Below are 16,632 nucleotides of genomic sequence, written 5' to 3' on the forward strand. Positions count from 1 at the left end.
TCCTGTAGGCAGCAGAATGCAGGGTCCTCATTGCGTATCCAGTTTGTTAATCTATGTCTTTTTATTGGGGAGCTAAAACCATTGACCTTGAGATATATTAAGGAATAGTGATTATTGCTTCCTGTCATATTCATATTTGGATATGAGGTTATGTTTGTGTGCTTTTCTTCTCCTTGTTTTGTTGCCAAGACGATTAGTTTCTTGCTTTTTCTAGGGTGTAGCTTGCCTCCTTCTGTTGGGCTTTACCATTTATTATCCTTTGTAGTGCTGGATTTGTAGAAAGATATTGTGTAAATTTGGTTTTGTCATGGAATGTCTTGGTTTCTCTATCAATGTCAATTGAGAGTTTTGCAGGATACAGTAACCTGGGCTGGCATTTGTGTTCTCTTAGGGTCTGTATGACATCTGTCCAGGATCTTCTGGCTTTCATAGTCTCTGGAGAAAAGTTTGGTGTGATTCTGATAGGTCTGCCTTTACATGTTACTTGACCTTTTTCCCTTACTGCTTTTAATATTCTTTCTTTATTTTGTGCATTTGGTGTTTTGACTATTATGTGATGGGAGGTGTTTCTTTTCTGGTCCAATCTATTTGTAGTTTGTGGGCTTCTTGTATGCCTATGGGTATCTCTTTTTTTAGGTTAGGGAAGTTTTCTTCTATGATTTTGTTGAAGATATTTACTGGTCCTTTGAGCTGGGAGTCTTCACTCTCTTCTATACCTATTATCCTTAGGTTTGATCTTCTATTTGAGTCCTGGATTTCCTGTATGTTTTGGACCAGTAGCTTTTTCCGCTTTACATTATCTTTGACAGTTGAGTTGATGATTTCTATGGAATCTTCTGCTCCTGAGATTCTCTCTTCCATCTCTTGTATTCTGTTGGTGATGCTTGTATCCAAGGCTCCTTGTCTCTTCCTTTGGTTTTCTATAGCTAGGGTTGTTTCCATGTGTTCTTTCCTGATTGCTTCTATTTCCATTTTTAATTCCTTCAATTGTTTGATTGTTTTCCTGGAATTCTTTCAGGGATTTTTGTGATTCCTCTCTGTAGGCTTCTACTTGTTTATTTATGTTTTCCTGTGTTTCTCTAAGGGAGTTCTTCATGTCTTTCTTGAAGTCCTCCAGCATCATGATCAAATATGATTTTGAAACTAGATCTTGCTTTTCTGGTGTGTTTGGATATTTTGTGTTTGCTTTGGTGGGAGAATTGGGCTCCAATGATGCCATGTAGTCTTGGTTTCTGTTGCTTGGGTTCCTGCGCTTACCTCTCACCATCAGATTATCTCTAGTGTTACTTTGTTCTGCTATTTCTGACAGTGGCTAGACTGTCCTATAAGCCTGCGTGTCAGGAGTGCTGTAGACCTGTTTACCTGTTTTCTTTCAGCCAGACAGAGTGTTCTACTTTCAGGCATGTAGTTTTTCCTATCTACAGGTCTTCAGCTGTTCCTGTGCGCCTGTGTCTTCAGTTCATCAGGCAGGTCGCTTGGAGCAGGAAGGTTTGTCTTACCTGTGGTCTCGAGGCTCAAGTTTGCTCGTGGGGTGTTGCTTATGAGCTCTCCGTGGTGGCAGCAACCAGGAAGATCTGCGCTTCCCTTTGCGGGAGCTTCCGTGCACCAGGGTTCCAGATGGCATTTGATGTTTTCCTCTGGAGTCAGAGATGTGGGCAGAGTGTAGTCTCTTCTGGTTTCCCAGGCGTGTCTGCCTCTATGAAGGTTTGGCTCTCCATCCCACGGGTTTTGGGTGCAGAGAACTGTTTAGTCCCTTCAGGGTCCAGCGGTGTCTCAGACGCAGTGGATTTGCAGCTCCTGTGCCCTTATCCAAGGGAACCCAGAGGCCGTATACAGTTTCTTCTTGGGCCAGGGATGTGGGCAGGGGTGGGCAGTGTTGGTGGTCTCTTCCGCTCTGCAGTCTCAGGAGTACCCACCTGTCTTGGCGGTGAGCTCTCTCTTCCACGGGGTTTGGGAGCAGTGAGCTGGAGGCAGGGAGTGCCTTGATCTGCTTTTAATGTCTAACTTTTCAGCCTCAATGATCATTTTCTGAAACATTAGTCCCAACCTCACTAAGTGAAATACATTTTGTTCTGGTTCCAAAGGTAAGCTTAAGAACTGTCTCAACTACAGCTAAGGTTTACTGAAGTCTATGTTCTAAACAGTGTGAAGATTGCAGTACAGCACACTGCATTGGAGCCTTTCCCCTGTCACAACTGATTGACCCGGCTGTGATATGAGGAACTTTCTCTTACAGAAGTCTCCCACTGCCTTCCTGGGTGCACATCTCATGATCTCGATTTCTCTTGCAGCAGCCCTCTGAGGTCAGCACCATCCTCGTCCCCATTTTCAGATGAGAAGACTGAGGACCAGTCATATGAAACAACCTGTCCTAAGTTAGCAAGTAGGATTACTGGGATCTGAATAAACACAGCCCTGGCTCCATAGTGACTCATCAAGATGACTCTGTAATTACACCTTATTTCCATGCGAAGTAGGAAAAACTACTGTTTCTAAAAGTAATGTTTGGTGATTATTTAATATGGGGGTTGAAGCAAAATTTAAGTATGACCAATAGAAAGTCGCCTTCCTTAAATCACTGTCCTGCCCAGACCCCGTGAGAGAGAGACACATGCGCCTGGTCAGGTGGGCACTCCTGAGGATGCAGAGCAGAAGAGACCACCAACACTGCCCACCACTGCCCACATCCCTGGCCCAAGAGGAATCTGTATAAGGCCTCTGGGCTCCCGTGGGGGAGGGCCCAGGAGCGGCAGGACCCCTGCCTGAGACACCGCGGGAACCTGAAGGAAACAGACCGGATAAACAGTTCTCTGCACCCAAATCCCGTGGGAGGGAGAGCTAAACCTTCAGAGAGGCAGACAAGCCTGGGAAACCAGAAGAGACTGCTCTCTGCACACACATCTCGGACGCCAGAGGAAAACACCAAAGGCCATCTGGAACCCTGGTGCACTGAAGCTCCCAGAAGGGGCAGCGCATATCTTCCTGGTCGCTGCCGCTACAGAGAGCCGCTGGGCAGCACCCCACGAGCGAACTTGAGCCTCTAGGACCACAGGTAAGACCAACTTTTCTGCTGCAAGAAAGCTGCCTGGTGAACTCAAGACACAGGCCCACAGGAACAGCTGAAGACCTGTAGATAGGAAAAACTACACGCCCGAAAGTAGAACACTCTGTCCCCATAACTGACTGAAAGAGAGGAAAACAGGTCTACAGCACTCCTGACACACAGGCTTATAGGACAGTCTAGCCACTGTCAGAAATAGCAGAACAAAGTAACACTAGAGATAATCTGATGGCGAGAGGTAAGCACAAGATCCCAAGCAACAGAAACCAAGACTACATGGCATCATCGGAGCCCAATTCTCCCACCAAAACACACAAGGAATATCCAAACACACCAGAAAAGCAAGATCTAGTTTCAAAATCATATTTGATCATGATGCTGGAGGACTTCAAGACAGACATGAAGAACTCCCTTAGGGAAACACAGGAAAACATTAATAAACAAGTAGAAGCCTACAGAGAGGAATCGCAAAAATCCCTGAAAGAATTCCAGGAAAACACAATCAAACAGTTGAAGGAATTAAAAATGGAAATAGAAGCAATCAAGAAAGAACACATGGAAACAACCCTGGATATAGAAAACAAAAAGAAGAGACAAGGAGCTGTAGATACAAGCATCACCAACAAAATACAAGAGATGGAAGAGAGAATATCAGGAGCAGAAGACTCCATAGAAATCATTGACTCAACTGTCAAAGATAATGTAAAGCAGAAAAAGCTACTGGTCCAAAACATACAGGAAATCCAGGACTCAATGAGAAGATCATACCTAAGGATAATAGGTATAGAAGAGAGTGAAGACTCCCAGCTCAAAGGACCAGTAAATATCTTCAACAAAATCATAGAAGAAAACTTCCCTAACCTAAAAAAAGAGATACCCATAGACATACAAGAAGCCTACAGAACTCCAAATAGATTGGACTAGAAAAGAAACATCTCCCATCACATAATAGTCAAAACACCAAATGCACAAAATAAAGAAAGAATATTAAAAGCAGTAAGGGAAAAAGGTCAAGTAACATATAAAGGGAGACCTATCAGAATCACACCAGACTTCTCGCCAGAAACTATGAAGGCCAGAAGATCCTGGACTGATGTCATACAGACCCTAAGAGAACACAAAGGCCAGCCCAGGTTACTGTATCCAGCAAAACTCTCAATTAACATTGATGGAGAAACCAAGATATTCCATGACAAAACCAAATTTACACAATATCTTTCTACAAATCCAGCACTACAAAGGATAATAAATGGTAAAGCCCAACATAAGGAGGCAAGCTATACCCTAGAAGAAGCAAGAAACTAATCGTCTTGGCAACAAAACAAAGAGAATGAAAGCACACAAACATAACCTCACATCCAAATATGAATAAAACGGGAAGCAATAATCACTATTCCTTAATATCTCTCAACATCAATGGCCTCAACTCCCCAATAAAAAGAAATAGATTAACAAACTGGATACGCAACGAGGACCCTGCATTCTGCTACCTACAGGAAACACACCTCAGAGACAAAGACAGACACTACCTCAGAGTGAAAGGCTGGAAAACAACATTCCAAGCAAATGGTCAGAAGAAGCAAGCTGGAGTAGCCATTTTAATATCAAATAAAATCAATTTTCAACTAAAAGTCATCAAAATAGATAAGGAAGGACACTTCATATTCATCAAAGGAAAAATCCACCAAGATGAACTCTCAATCCTAAATATCTATGCCCGAAATACAAGGGCACCTACATACGTAAAAGAAACCTTACTAAAGCTCAAAACACACATTGCACCTCACACAATAATAATGGGAGATTTCAAACCCCACTCTCATCAATGGACAGATCATGGAAACAGAAATTAAACAGTGATGTCGACAGACTAAGAGAAGTCATGAGCCAAATGGACTTAAAGGATATTTATAGAACATTCTATCCTAAAGCAAAAGGATATACCTTCTTCTCAGCTCCTCATGGTACTTTCTCCAAAATTGACCATATAATTGGTCAAAAAACGGGCCTCAACAGGTACAGAAAGATAGAAATAATCCCATGCGTGCTATCGGACCACCAAGGCCTAAAACTGGTCTTCAATAACAATAAGGGAAGAATGCCCACATATACGAGGAAATTGAACAATGCTCTACTCAATGATAACCTGGTCAAGGAAGAAATAAAGAAAGAAATTAAAAACTTTTTAGAATTTAATGAAAATGAAGGCACAACATACCCAAACTTATGGGACACAATGAAAGCTGTACTAAGAGGAAAACTCATAGCGCTGAGTGCCTGCAGAAAGAAACAGGAAAGAGCATATGTCAGCAGCTTGACAGCACACCTAAAAGCTCTAGAACAAAAAGAAGCAAATACACCCAGGAGGAGTAGAAGGCAGGAAATAATCAAACTCAGAGCTGAAATCAACCAAGTAGAAACAAAAAGGACCATAGAAAGAATCAACAGAACCAAAAGTTGGTTCTTTGAGAAAATCAACAAGATAGATAAACCCTTAGCCAGACTAACGAGAGGACACAGAGAGTGCGTCCAAATTAACAAAATCAGAAATGAAAAGGGAGACATAACTACAGATTCAGAGGAAATTCAAAAAATCATCAGATCTTACTATAAAAACCTATATTCAACAAAACTTGAAAATCTTCAGGAAATGGACAATTTCCTAGACAGATACCAGGTATCGAAGTTAAATCAGGAACAGATAAACCAGTTAAACAACCCGATAACTCCTAAGGAAATAGAAGCAGTCACTAAAGTTCTCCCAACCAAAAATAGCCCAGGTCCAGACAGGTTTAGTGCAGAATTCTATCAAACCTTCATAGAAGACCTCATACCAATATTATCCAAACTATTCCACAAAATTGAAACAGATGGAGCACTGCCTAATACCTTCTACGAAGCCACAATTACTCTTATACCTAAACCACACAAAGACCCAACAAAGAAAGAGAACTTCAGACCAATTTCCCTTATGAATATCGACACAAAAATACTGAACAAAATTCTGGCAAACCGAATTCAAGAGCACATCAAAACAATCATCCACCATGATCAAGTAGGCTTCATCCCAGGCATGCAGGGATGGTTTAATATACGGAAAACCATCAACGTGATCCATTATATGAACAAACTGAAAGAACAGATCCACATGATCATTTCATTAGATGCTGAGAAAGCATTTGACAAAATTCAACTCCCCTTCATGATAAAAGTCCTGGAAAGAATAGGAATTCAAGGCCCATATCTAAACATAGTAAAAGCCATATACAGCAAACCAGTTGCTAACATTAAACTAAATGGAGAGAAACTTGACGCAATCCCACTAAAATCAGGGACTAGACAAGGCTACCCACTCTCTCCCTACTTATTCTATATAGTTCTTGAAGTTCTAGCCAGAGTAATCAGACAACAAAAGGAGATCAAGGGGATACAGATCGGAAAAGAAGAGGTCAAAATATCACTATTTGCAGATGATATGATAGTATATTTAAGTGATCCCAAAAGTTCCACCAGAGAACTACTAAAGCTGATAAACAACTTCAGCAAAGTGGCTGGGTATAAAATTATCTGAAATAAATCAGTTGCTTTCCTCTATACAAAAGAGAAACAAGCTGAGAAAGAAATTAGGGAAACGACACCCTTCATAATAGACCCAAATAATATAAAGTACCTCGGTGTGACATTATCCAAGCAAGTAAAAGATCTGTACAATAAGGACTTCAAGACACTGAGGAAAGAAATTGAAGAAGACCTCAGAAGATGGAAAGATCTCCCATGCTCATGGATTGGCAGGATTAATATAGTAAAAATGGCCATTTTACCAAAAGCAATCTACAGATTCAATGCAATCCCCATCAAAATACCAATCCAATTCTTCAAAGAGTTAGACAGAACAATTTGCAAATTCATCTGGAATAACAAAAAACCCAGGATAGCTAAAGCTATCCTCAACAATAAAAGGACTTCAGGGGGAATCACTATCCCTGAACTCAAGCAGTATTACAGAGCAATAGTGATAAAAACTGCATGGTATTTGTACAGAGACAGACAGATAGACCAATGGAATAGAATTGAAGACCCAGAAATGAACCCACACACCTATGGTCACTTGATTTTTGACAAAGGAGCCAAAACCATCCAATGGAAAAAAGATCGCATTTTCAGCAAATGGTGCTGGTTCAACTGGAGGGCAACATATAGAAGAATGCAGATCGATCCATCCTTATCACCCTGTACAAAGCTTAAGTCCAAGTGGATCAAGGACCTCCACATCAAACCAGACACACTCAAACTAATAGAAGAAAAACTAGGGAAGCATCTGGAACACATGGCACTGGAAAAAATTTCCTGGACAAAACACCAATGGCTTATGCTCTAAGATCAAGAATTGACAAATGGGATCTCATAAAACTGCAAAGCTTCTGTAAGGCAAAGGACACTGTGGTTAGGACAAAACGGCAACCAACAGATTGGGAAAAGATCTTTACCAATCCTACAACAGATAGAGGCCTTATATCCAAAATATACAAAGAACTCAAGAAGTTAGACCGCAGGGAAACAAATAACCCTATTAAAAATGGGGTTCAGAGCTAAACAAAGAATTCACAGCTGAGGAATGCCAAATGGCTGAGAAACACCTAAAGAAATGTTCAACATCTTTAGTCATAAGGGAAATGCAGATCAAAACAACCCTGAGATTTCACCTCACACCAGTGAGAATGGCTAAGATCAAAAACTCATGTGACAGCAGATGCTGGCGAGGATGTGGAGAAAGAGCAACACTCCTCCATTGTTGGTGGGATTGCAGACTGGTAAAACCATTCTGGAAATCAGTCTGGAGGTTCCTCAGAAAATTGGACATTGAACTGCCTGAGGATCCAGCTATACCTCTCTTGGGCATATACCCAAAAGATGCCTCAACATATAAAAGAGACACGTGCTCCACTATGTTCATCGCAGCCTTATTTATAATAGCCAGAAAATGGAAAGAACCCAGATGCCCTTCAACAGAGGAATGGATACAGAAAATGTGGTACATCTACACAATGGAATATTACTCAGCTATCAAAAACAACGAGTTTATGAAATTCGTAGGCAAATGGTTGGAACTGGAAAATATCATCCTGAGTGAGCTAACCCAATCACAGAAAGACATACATGGTATGCACTCATTGATAAGTGGCTTTTAGCCCAAATGCTTGAATTACCCTAGATCCCTAGAACAAACAAAACTCAAGACGGATGATCAAAATGTGAATGCTTCACTCCTTCTTTAAATGAGGAAAAAGAATACCCTTGGCAGGGAAGGGAGAGGCAAAGATTAAAACAGAGACTGAAGGAACACCATTCAGAGCCTGCCCCACATGTGGCCCATACATATACAGCCACCCAATTAGACAAGATGGATGAAGCAAAGAAGTGCAGACCGACAGGAGCCGGATATAGATCGCTCCTGAGAGACACAGCCAGAATACAGCAAATACAGAGGCGAATGCCAGCAGCAAACCACTGAACTGAGAATAGGACCCCCGTTGAAGGAATCAGAGAAAGAACTGGAAGGGCTTGAAGGGGCTCGAGACCCCATATGTACAAGCAACCAGAGCTTACAGGGACTAAGCCACTACCTAAAGACTATACATGGACTGACCCTGGACTCTGACCTCATAGGTAGCAATGAATATCCTAGTAAGAGCACCAGTGGAAGGGGAAGCCCTGGGTCCTGCTAAGACTTAACCCAGTGAACTAGACTGTGGGGGGGAGGGCGGCAATGGGGGGAGGGTCGGGAGGGAACACCTATAAGGAAGGGGAAGGGGGAAGGGGATGTTTGCCCGGAAACCGGGAAAGGGAATAACACCCGAAATGTATATAAGAAATACTCAAGTTAATAAAAAAAAAATCACTGCCCTATGTTCACCCACATACATGTTTAACTCCTTAGCCTTTTTCATGACCTTTTACAATAGGGTTCCTCAGACCTAAGATCAGGATAAGACATATGAGAAAAGTATTTTTGATGTTCGCTTATTTTAATTAAATATATGTTGAAACATATTTATGTACTTATACTTAGATGTGTAGTTATACATCTATAAAACTGGGTACCTATTTCAAGGTATATTTCAAATAAAGACTTAAATTTTTGCAAAATAAATAGTAATAAAGTAAAAATGTTTATGAACATGTATCAATGTAAATATCAAGTATTACTTTAGAGAAAAGGTTTTCCCTAGCAAGGCACTGATGGGGCAGGTATGATCTCACTTGCTCAGGGAGCATGACTTTCAGCTTGGAAATCCTGACTACCAAAGTCATGTTTTAATTCCATACTGAGAAACTTCGGTCCAAACATCATGTGCCATCACAGCACAGCAAAGCATTTCTTAGAATACCTGCCTGTTTCCACACAGAGCTTACTTAGTGAAAATGCTTCTGTTTGGTGCTGACTTGTCTCTCGTATCAGGGATGTGCAGCTGGTCCCAGTAGAGAATAAAGACAAGTTTCATCCATTGATGAACTCGATTTGAAGGTCACATAAAATTAGAGAGATCTGTCTGTGCCACAGTGAATGATCCTATGCATGTGCTCACACACACAAAACATCCTTTGTGTTGTCTGAAGTGCCAAATTAAATTTCTTCTTAATATGCTATCAAACATTTGTTCTGGAAAAAGGGGAAAGGAGTTTTAAGAACTAGAAGCTGCCCTGTGTGGAACAAAATGGCCATTACTAAGAAATGGGGTAGCATTTAAAGGTTAATGTGGAAGCTCAAATTTGATTCTAAACTGAGTTGTGTGCTCTGGCTTCTAGGGAAAGAGAAAAAGGTAGCTGGTGGTGGTCAAGTAGAGAAAAAAAATGTTTCTTCCTCTTTGTTCTGTTACTCAAAAGAAAAAAGAATCACCGAGAGAGAAGGAACTAAGATCCCAGGAGATAAAGGTCCCTAAGTGAGAGATGCCGGCTCCTCTGAATGAAGAAGACACAGGAAAATGCCGTTCTAGGAGCAAGGGATTGGTGAGCAGTCTGGAGTAACTAAAGACATCAGCTAGAAAAGTTAATCTTTGCTTTACCAAAACTGTAGGAAATTTGGAGAGACAGTAAAATTCAAAATCTAGAAGCATTCAACTTTCACAACTGAAAAAAAAAAAACTTCATTGTCACTCCTGTATATTTAAAAAGTAGAGACCCTTTTAAGATGATAATCTACACCTTTCTAAAAAATAATCTCTGGGCATAGATTATGTTATTTGCTTTACTTGTGAAAAACCACAAGAAAAATGTACAACTCAAATCTCATAATTATTACTACAGAAATTTATTCACGAAGAGGTTAATAATTGGCCTAAGGTTATAGCATCTTTAAGTATCAGAGCCAAGATCTGGGCCTCTTTCTCAGTTATCCCTAAACCTGAGCTTTTAATCCTTAAACCAATTTCACCTTCCATAAAGCACTTTTCAGGTAATCAAATCCTTGCTATATAGCTCAACCTAATATTTAGCTGTCAAGCCTGCTTACATTATTTTATTGATGAGAAATCTGAGATTAAAAATGACGTTGAATAAACTTTTCAGGCTTACATAACTAGAGAAAAACCAAGGTTCCAATTTCTAATCCAATGTCATCTACTGGGTAAATTATCTTAAAATATAAAGATAATTCTGGGTGTGGTGGTGCATGCCCCCAATCCCCACACTTAATAGGTGAAGGCAGTAGACTTATCAATTCTCAATCTCCCTGAGCTACATAACTGATGTCATCTAGCCTGAGTCATATAGTGACAGCTCCTGTCTTTTTTTAAAATTTTTATTAGATATATTTCTTTACTTACATTTCAAATGTTATTCCCCTTCCCGGTTTCCTGTTCAGAAACCCCCATCTCCTCCCCTCCCCCTCCCCCTCCCCCTCCCCCTCCCCCTCCCCCTCCCCCTCCCCCATGCAGGTATTCCCCCTATACATCCCCCTTATTGCCCTCCCACATTCCACTGCACTGGATGTTGAACCTTGGCAGGACCAAGGGCTTCCCCTTCCACTGGTGCCCCCACAAAGCTATTCTCTGCTACATATGCAGTTGGAGCCCTAGGTCAGTCCATGTAAAGTCTTTCAGTAGTGGTTTAGTCCCTGGAAGCTCTGGTTGGTTGGCATTGTTGGTTTTATGGGGTTGCAAGCTCCTTCACCTCTTTCAATACTTCCTCTAATTCCCCTCAAGGGGGTCCTATTCTCAGTTCGGTAGTTTGCTGCTAGCATTGAAGCTCCTGTCTTTAATATCTTGTTGGGAAGTGAAGAAAGTAAGAACCAGAATTCAGCTACACAGCAAGGTTGAGGCCAAGGTGACCTACATGATAGCCTATATCAAGAAACATGGGCCAAAAAACAAACCGATTGGAAAAGGGATAGATCTGGAGATGTGGTCCAGAAAAGAGCCTTTGAAAGTGCTGAGGCCCTACAGTCAGCTCCCAGTATCACAAGCAGGATACATACTCAATTTAAACTAATCATTTCTCTGGGTCCAGTAAATTCTTTTTAAGTTAGCTTCATTTAAAAGTGCCCAAAGAGTCAGAGTTATTAAGCAACAGCCATCTCAGGGGAGTGCACTGGCGTCCTTCATAGAGACTTGGATTTTAAGGCTTTCATTTCGCTTTGTAAACAGAATTAGGGATGACCATAAAGCAGACTCATTCCTGACCATTTTTCAGTTTGCTATACCTAGGCTATCCTACCTTTCAGGCAGAAATGCCAACCTTCTAGCATTCTGCACACAAAAAGATGCTTTGCTCACATTTGAAAGCTTTCTGGCAGATTTTCAGGTTACATTGAGCCACGTTACCTCTGGAGTTTGGCAAAGGACAGACTCTGATGTGTTTGGGTTCATCGTTTTGGAACTGCTGGAATATTCAAAACCAAAACTGATCAGTAGTCTGAATTTGCTGAGGATTAGGAGAAAGTGCAATATCTTCTTGTAAGCTGCTGACACAGAAACCAAAAAGGAACCAGGCTCCACTGTGAGTTGCTCAATGAAGTGGTGATCGAGAGTAAGCACAGAAGAACCATGATGAACATCCATCCATCATTCGTTCTTTCATCCCACAAACACCTAATTGCTATACTACCCCAGACAACCTTATAGACACAAGTGATGAGTACCACCAGAGACTCTATCACCCATAGCAGCCACACATAGTAAAAGGGGACAAGGCAAACGTAGAGATAACTGCAACCTTAGGTAAAACGGCAAGAGCATTATCAAACATCCAGAGTAATATTTTTGTGTGTTCATTCACAATGGAGTGCACTGAGTTTCAAAGGAAGTAGCCTTATGGTAATGAACGTCTAAGAATCTGGACTGTTCACATAAAACATGACAAATGTGACAGGATGAAGGCCATCATCTGCCCATGTCCGGTGTGATTTTCACCATCTCTGGGAGAGTCTACTAACTCAGCTTAATGGAAGCTTAAAATTCAAGATTTAAAATCAAAGTTATCTTGAAGGGAAAATCGGTGCTATGAGGTGGCTCTTGAACTGTGGTCCTCTTTGTGGTATATAAATGTCCTTATTAATTTCACTCGCACACTGGCATTATTTGCTATGATCTGTTTGTTGCTGTTGCTTTGTTTTTTTACAGGTGACTCTGAAGCTGTGGAATAAAATTAGCTGACAGGAGATGACCTACTCACAGTCAACCTACTGTCATTTTCCAAAATGCAACATTATTACTAGTAAAGATGTGGGAAACTAGTCAAGTGGAAGTTTAACAGACCTCTCTGTATAATGGGCTATGCCCATTTAGCAATAGATCTAAGAGCTCAGCGTGGGTGACAGGAGAAAACAGTTTGAAGATAGCAGGCAGTATGGACAGAACAATTGTAGCAGACTACATAATGCCCTCCAGAAAATGTCCACAAGACACTTAGTAGAATTCGAAACTATGTTATTTGATATCACGGTTAGAATCATTTAGACATATTAATGGTTTTGAAACCAGAGCATTACCCTGGACTGTCTTTATGGGCCCAGTGCTGTCAATGGAGTTCTGACAGAGGAACAATAGGGCATCAAAGAATAAAAGTAGATATGTGAAAAATAAATGAGGGGGTTGGAGAATTGTGAAGAAGAGATAACAAACCAAGGAATGTAGGCAGCCTCTAGACCAATGGTTCTCAGTCTTCCTAATGCTGCAACCCTTTAATACAGTTCCTTATGTTCTGGTGAACCTCAATCCTAAAACCTTTGTTACTTCTTTATAACTGTAATTTTGCTACCGTTATGAAACATAATGTCAGTATCTGATAAACAACCCCTGTTAAAGGGTCATTTGACCCACTCCCAAAGGAGTCATGATCCATAACCACTGTTCTAAATATTCAAAGGACAGAGAAAATGGACTTAACCCTGAAGGGGAAAAAAGAAGGCATCTTTGACCACACCTTGATTTTAGAGTTGTGATCTCAGAACTGCAAACAAATGTTGATTGCCTTAAACTTGTAAGTTTATGTTGATCCATTACAACAATAGAAAACTGATATATTATTCTATATTACAAAGATCTGATCCTTAGGTTTCTGGAGAACTGCTAGGGAATTTAAATTGTACCTTATTAGCAAGACACGGTCACTGAAAGATTCATCAAAATGGCAACAAAACACACCAAAGCAAACTTTCTCAGAAATTGGACCTGGGGCTGTTGAAATAACTCAGCACTTAATATTAGTTCCTACTCTTTCATAGATAGTGATTTAGTTCTCAACAGCCAAGTACAGCATCTCACAGCTAAATGTCTGCACCTCTGGTCCCAGGGAATGTGATATCTTCCTCTGACCTCTCCAGTCACTCACAAGTATGGCATACATTCACACATACACATACCCATGAATCAAGATTAAAATTAGTCTTTATAAAAAGCTGAGGACATGAGGCAGATCCTTTGTCTCTGCCCCACCACTTTCTTTGAGGCCTTGAAAGAAATAAACAAATGAGCAGTGAGTTCTTATGTGTCTACATCCATGGGTCTCCAGTCTATAAATTTCTTATAAGATCCTAGATTTGTGTGTGAGAGAAACACTATGAAGAAATGGTGTTAATTCTTCCCAGTCAAATTTGCAAAGCTTGACAAATATACTTCACATTTCTTTGCCTGACTTGAGTTCTCGTTCTGTTGGTTTCTGATATTTTTGGAGGTTTCTCCCCATTTTTTCTTTAATTTACATTTTAGAAAAATGTTAGGTTTACAGGGACACTGAACACACAAAAAAGAGAGTCCTATATCAGGACTCTAATATCAGATTCATCCTAACATCTCAAATCATGCCTATATAATATATTGAGTATGTTTGGAAAGAGGAATGAACCAATGTTGACACACTATTACTAATTAAAGAACATTGCTAATTCTAATCATTGCTTATTCTAATTATTTCCAAGCTTGCAGAGGAAGAAAGTGGCGTAGCATGGCCTCATGTGGACCATCCAGAGCCAGGAATGTGTTTGGCAACTCGACTGCATCTGGAGCCCAGTCTTTCTACTCTGAGTCCCCACAAGGCATTTCTCACAGTGTCTCCAAGGCTAAGTATGATGAAAAAAAATTAATTTTATTCCCAAATTTGCCATCATTTTCCTCTTAATCTAAGGGTAGAATTTTTTTCTGACTTCAAGGGAAGTGATTTAAAACACCCATCTCACACTACATTCAGAAGTAGGCCAGGGAGTTGATACGAGGCCAGCGTATTGGTCACTACATCCTGAATGTAAGAATAGCTCTTTGCAGATGCTCCACTGTACATCATCAACCCCCAGACTTCCCATGTGAAACCCTTCCAGCAAGAACTACCTTCCACCCCTAGCATTCCAAAAAGAAAAAAAAGTGGTTACAGATTCCATCCCTAAAAGGGAGTCAGAGGAAGTGAGCTTGAGAATCCGTTACTTTCAAAAGCACAGTGCCAAGGCATAAAGCAAACAAGACAATTTCTAAAATCAGAGCCCGTCCAACTACAGTTTGGAAACCCTGCCCTGAAGAACGGAAACTTTGCTGGTAAACTGGTGAATGGCTCACGACAGCCGGATCAAAACCATTTTTATCGTTTGGGAAGTCCCTGCTTACTGTCGGGTTGTACTCATCACGGGTGAGACCCCTCAAGACGAGGATATGATTCTGCATTCCAGCAAGTGGCCTGGGAGACCCTGTAAGCGACAGGACATAGAATAGTCTAGCCTACAAAGAAAGGGGCTTTCCATGGATTTCCCAAGAATATGCATTTATCTGAAAAGGAAAGTAGGGGAGAAAGCCTTGCTAGTCAAATAGAAAGCAGGTCTGTCCTCCGCACAGTGCGGCTACTGTTCCGTCTTCACTCTCATGGGAGAGACACTCATGACGCATACTGAAACTCACTATTGGATTCTCATTTGAGATGCATAGTCTACCCGATGAAATGGGCACTTAATAACTCTCTGTCTGAAAGAAAACAATTGCGTTAGTTGCTAGCCAAACATTTCTGTCACTTACCCTGATCAAACATCCACAAGGAAAGGAACTTCTCGTTGTTTATTCACAGAGTAGCTCTTTCCTGTTCTTTCGCCTTTGCTGAGCTGCTCATTTTGTCTAAAGCCTGTTTATCTCTGCTGAATGTTTAATCATCAGGCCAGATGACAAAGACAGTGTTGGATCTGACAGTAGTGAGCAGCATAAATTATGTGTGGAGTGGTGGTAGTCTCTCTGGCATTGCCCCAAGAACATCACAGGGATTATTTTGTCTGCTTCTACAACCAAAATATGACATAAATTCCCGAATTTGCCTCATTTTACAGATAATGAGAGTAGGGGGGAAAAGGGATGTTTTATACATCAAATAAATGCAAAAAAACCCAAAACAAACAAACAAAAACCCTGTACAGAGAAACTAAAATGGACAATGTGAGGGTGTATGCGATGGTTCAGTGACAACCTCAAGCCTAATTTGAGCCTCATTCTTAGATCCTACTGTGGAAGGACATATATGACCCCCAAACATTTTTCTCACCTCCATATGTACACTATGTCATTCATACACCTGCACTTACTTACACACACACACACACACACACACACACACACACGAGAAGAGTCTTTTTTTCAGTTGATGATGATTAGAGACTCACATCTCATCAAGATGTAGAGAATAGGATGGTATAGAATACTCGCCCCTTAATTGGATGTCTGAATTATACTCCTTTCCTCCGGGCTTCTGGATCATCATGGTAGATGAAACAGTAGGATTGATTTTAAGAGCCAACGTTAGTGGATGACAGCAACAGAATTCCTCCAGACATGAACAACAGAACAGCTGCATGTAGAGAACTCACAATGATTGTGATAACGTGCTCAAGATGTGAACAAGATCAACCTAGACAACAATTCAAGCATGGACTGGAAGGAGCTCATTGAGTGCCACCCCTAACTGAGGAGGCACTGGAAATTAATGAGTGTTCTGACAGGGAAAATCATGAGGCTACTCATGCTCCATTAAATATTCCTAATCCCTGGCACTTACTGACAGCACTAGGTAGATAGACAGACAGACAGACACATAGATACATAGATAGATAG

The 16,632-nt window shown here is 40.9% G+C and overlaps 1 long non-coding RNA gene across 1 annotated transcript in view; it reads right to left on the minus strand.

Moving 5' to 3' along the window:
• LOC134479730 (uncharacterized) overlaps nt 1-15,667 on the minus strand; it is a 300,591-nt gene extending 284,924 nt beyond the window's left edge. Inside the window, exon 1 of the long non-coding RNA XR_015625520.1 lies at nt 15,553-15,667. This is a non-coding gene — a long non-coding RNA (uncharacterized LOC134479730). The remainder of the gene's footprint in view (nt 1-15,552) is intronic.
• Between the last annotated feature and the right edge of the window lie 965 nt (nt 15,668-16,632).

The sequence above is a fragment of the Rattus norvegicus genome, chromosome 7 (genome assembly GCF_021556685.1).
Source record: "Rattus norvegicus strain SHRSP/BbbUtx chromosome 7, alternate assembly SHRSP_T2T, whole genome shotgun sequence".
Lineage (NCBI taxonomy): Eukaryota > Metazoa > Chordata > Mammalia > Rodentia > Muridae > Rattus > Rattus norvegicus.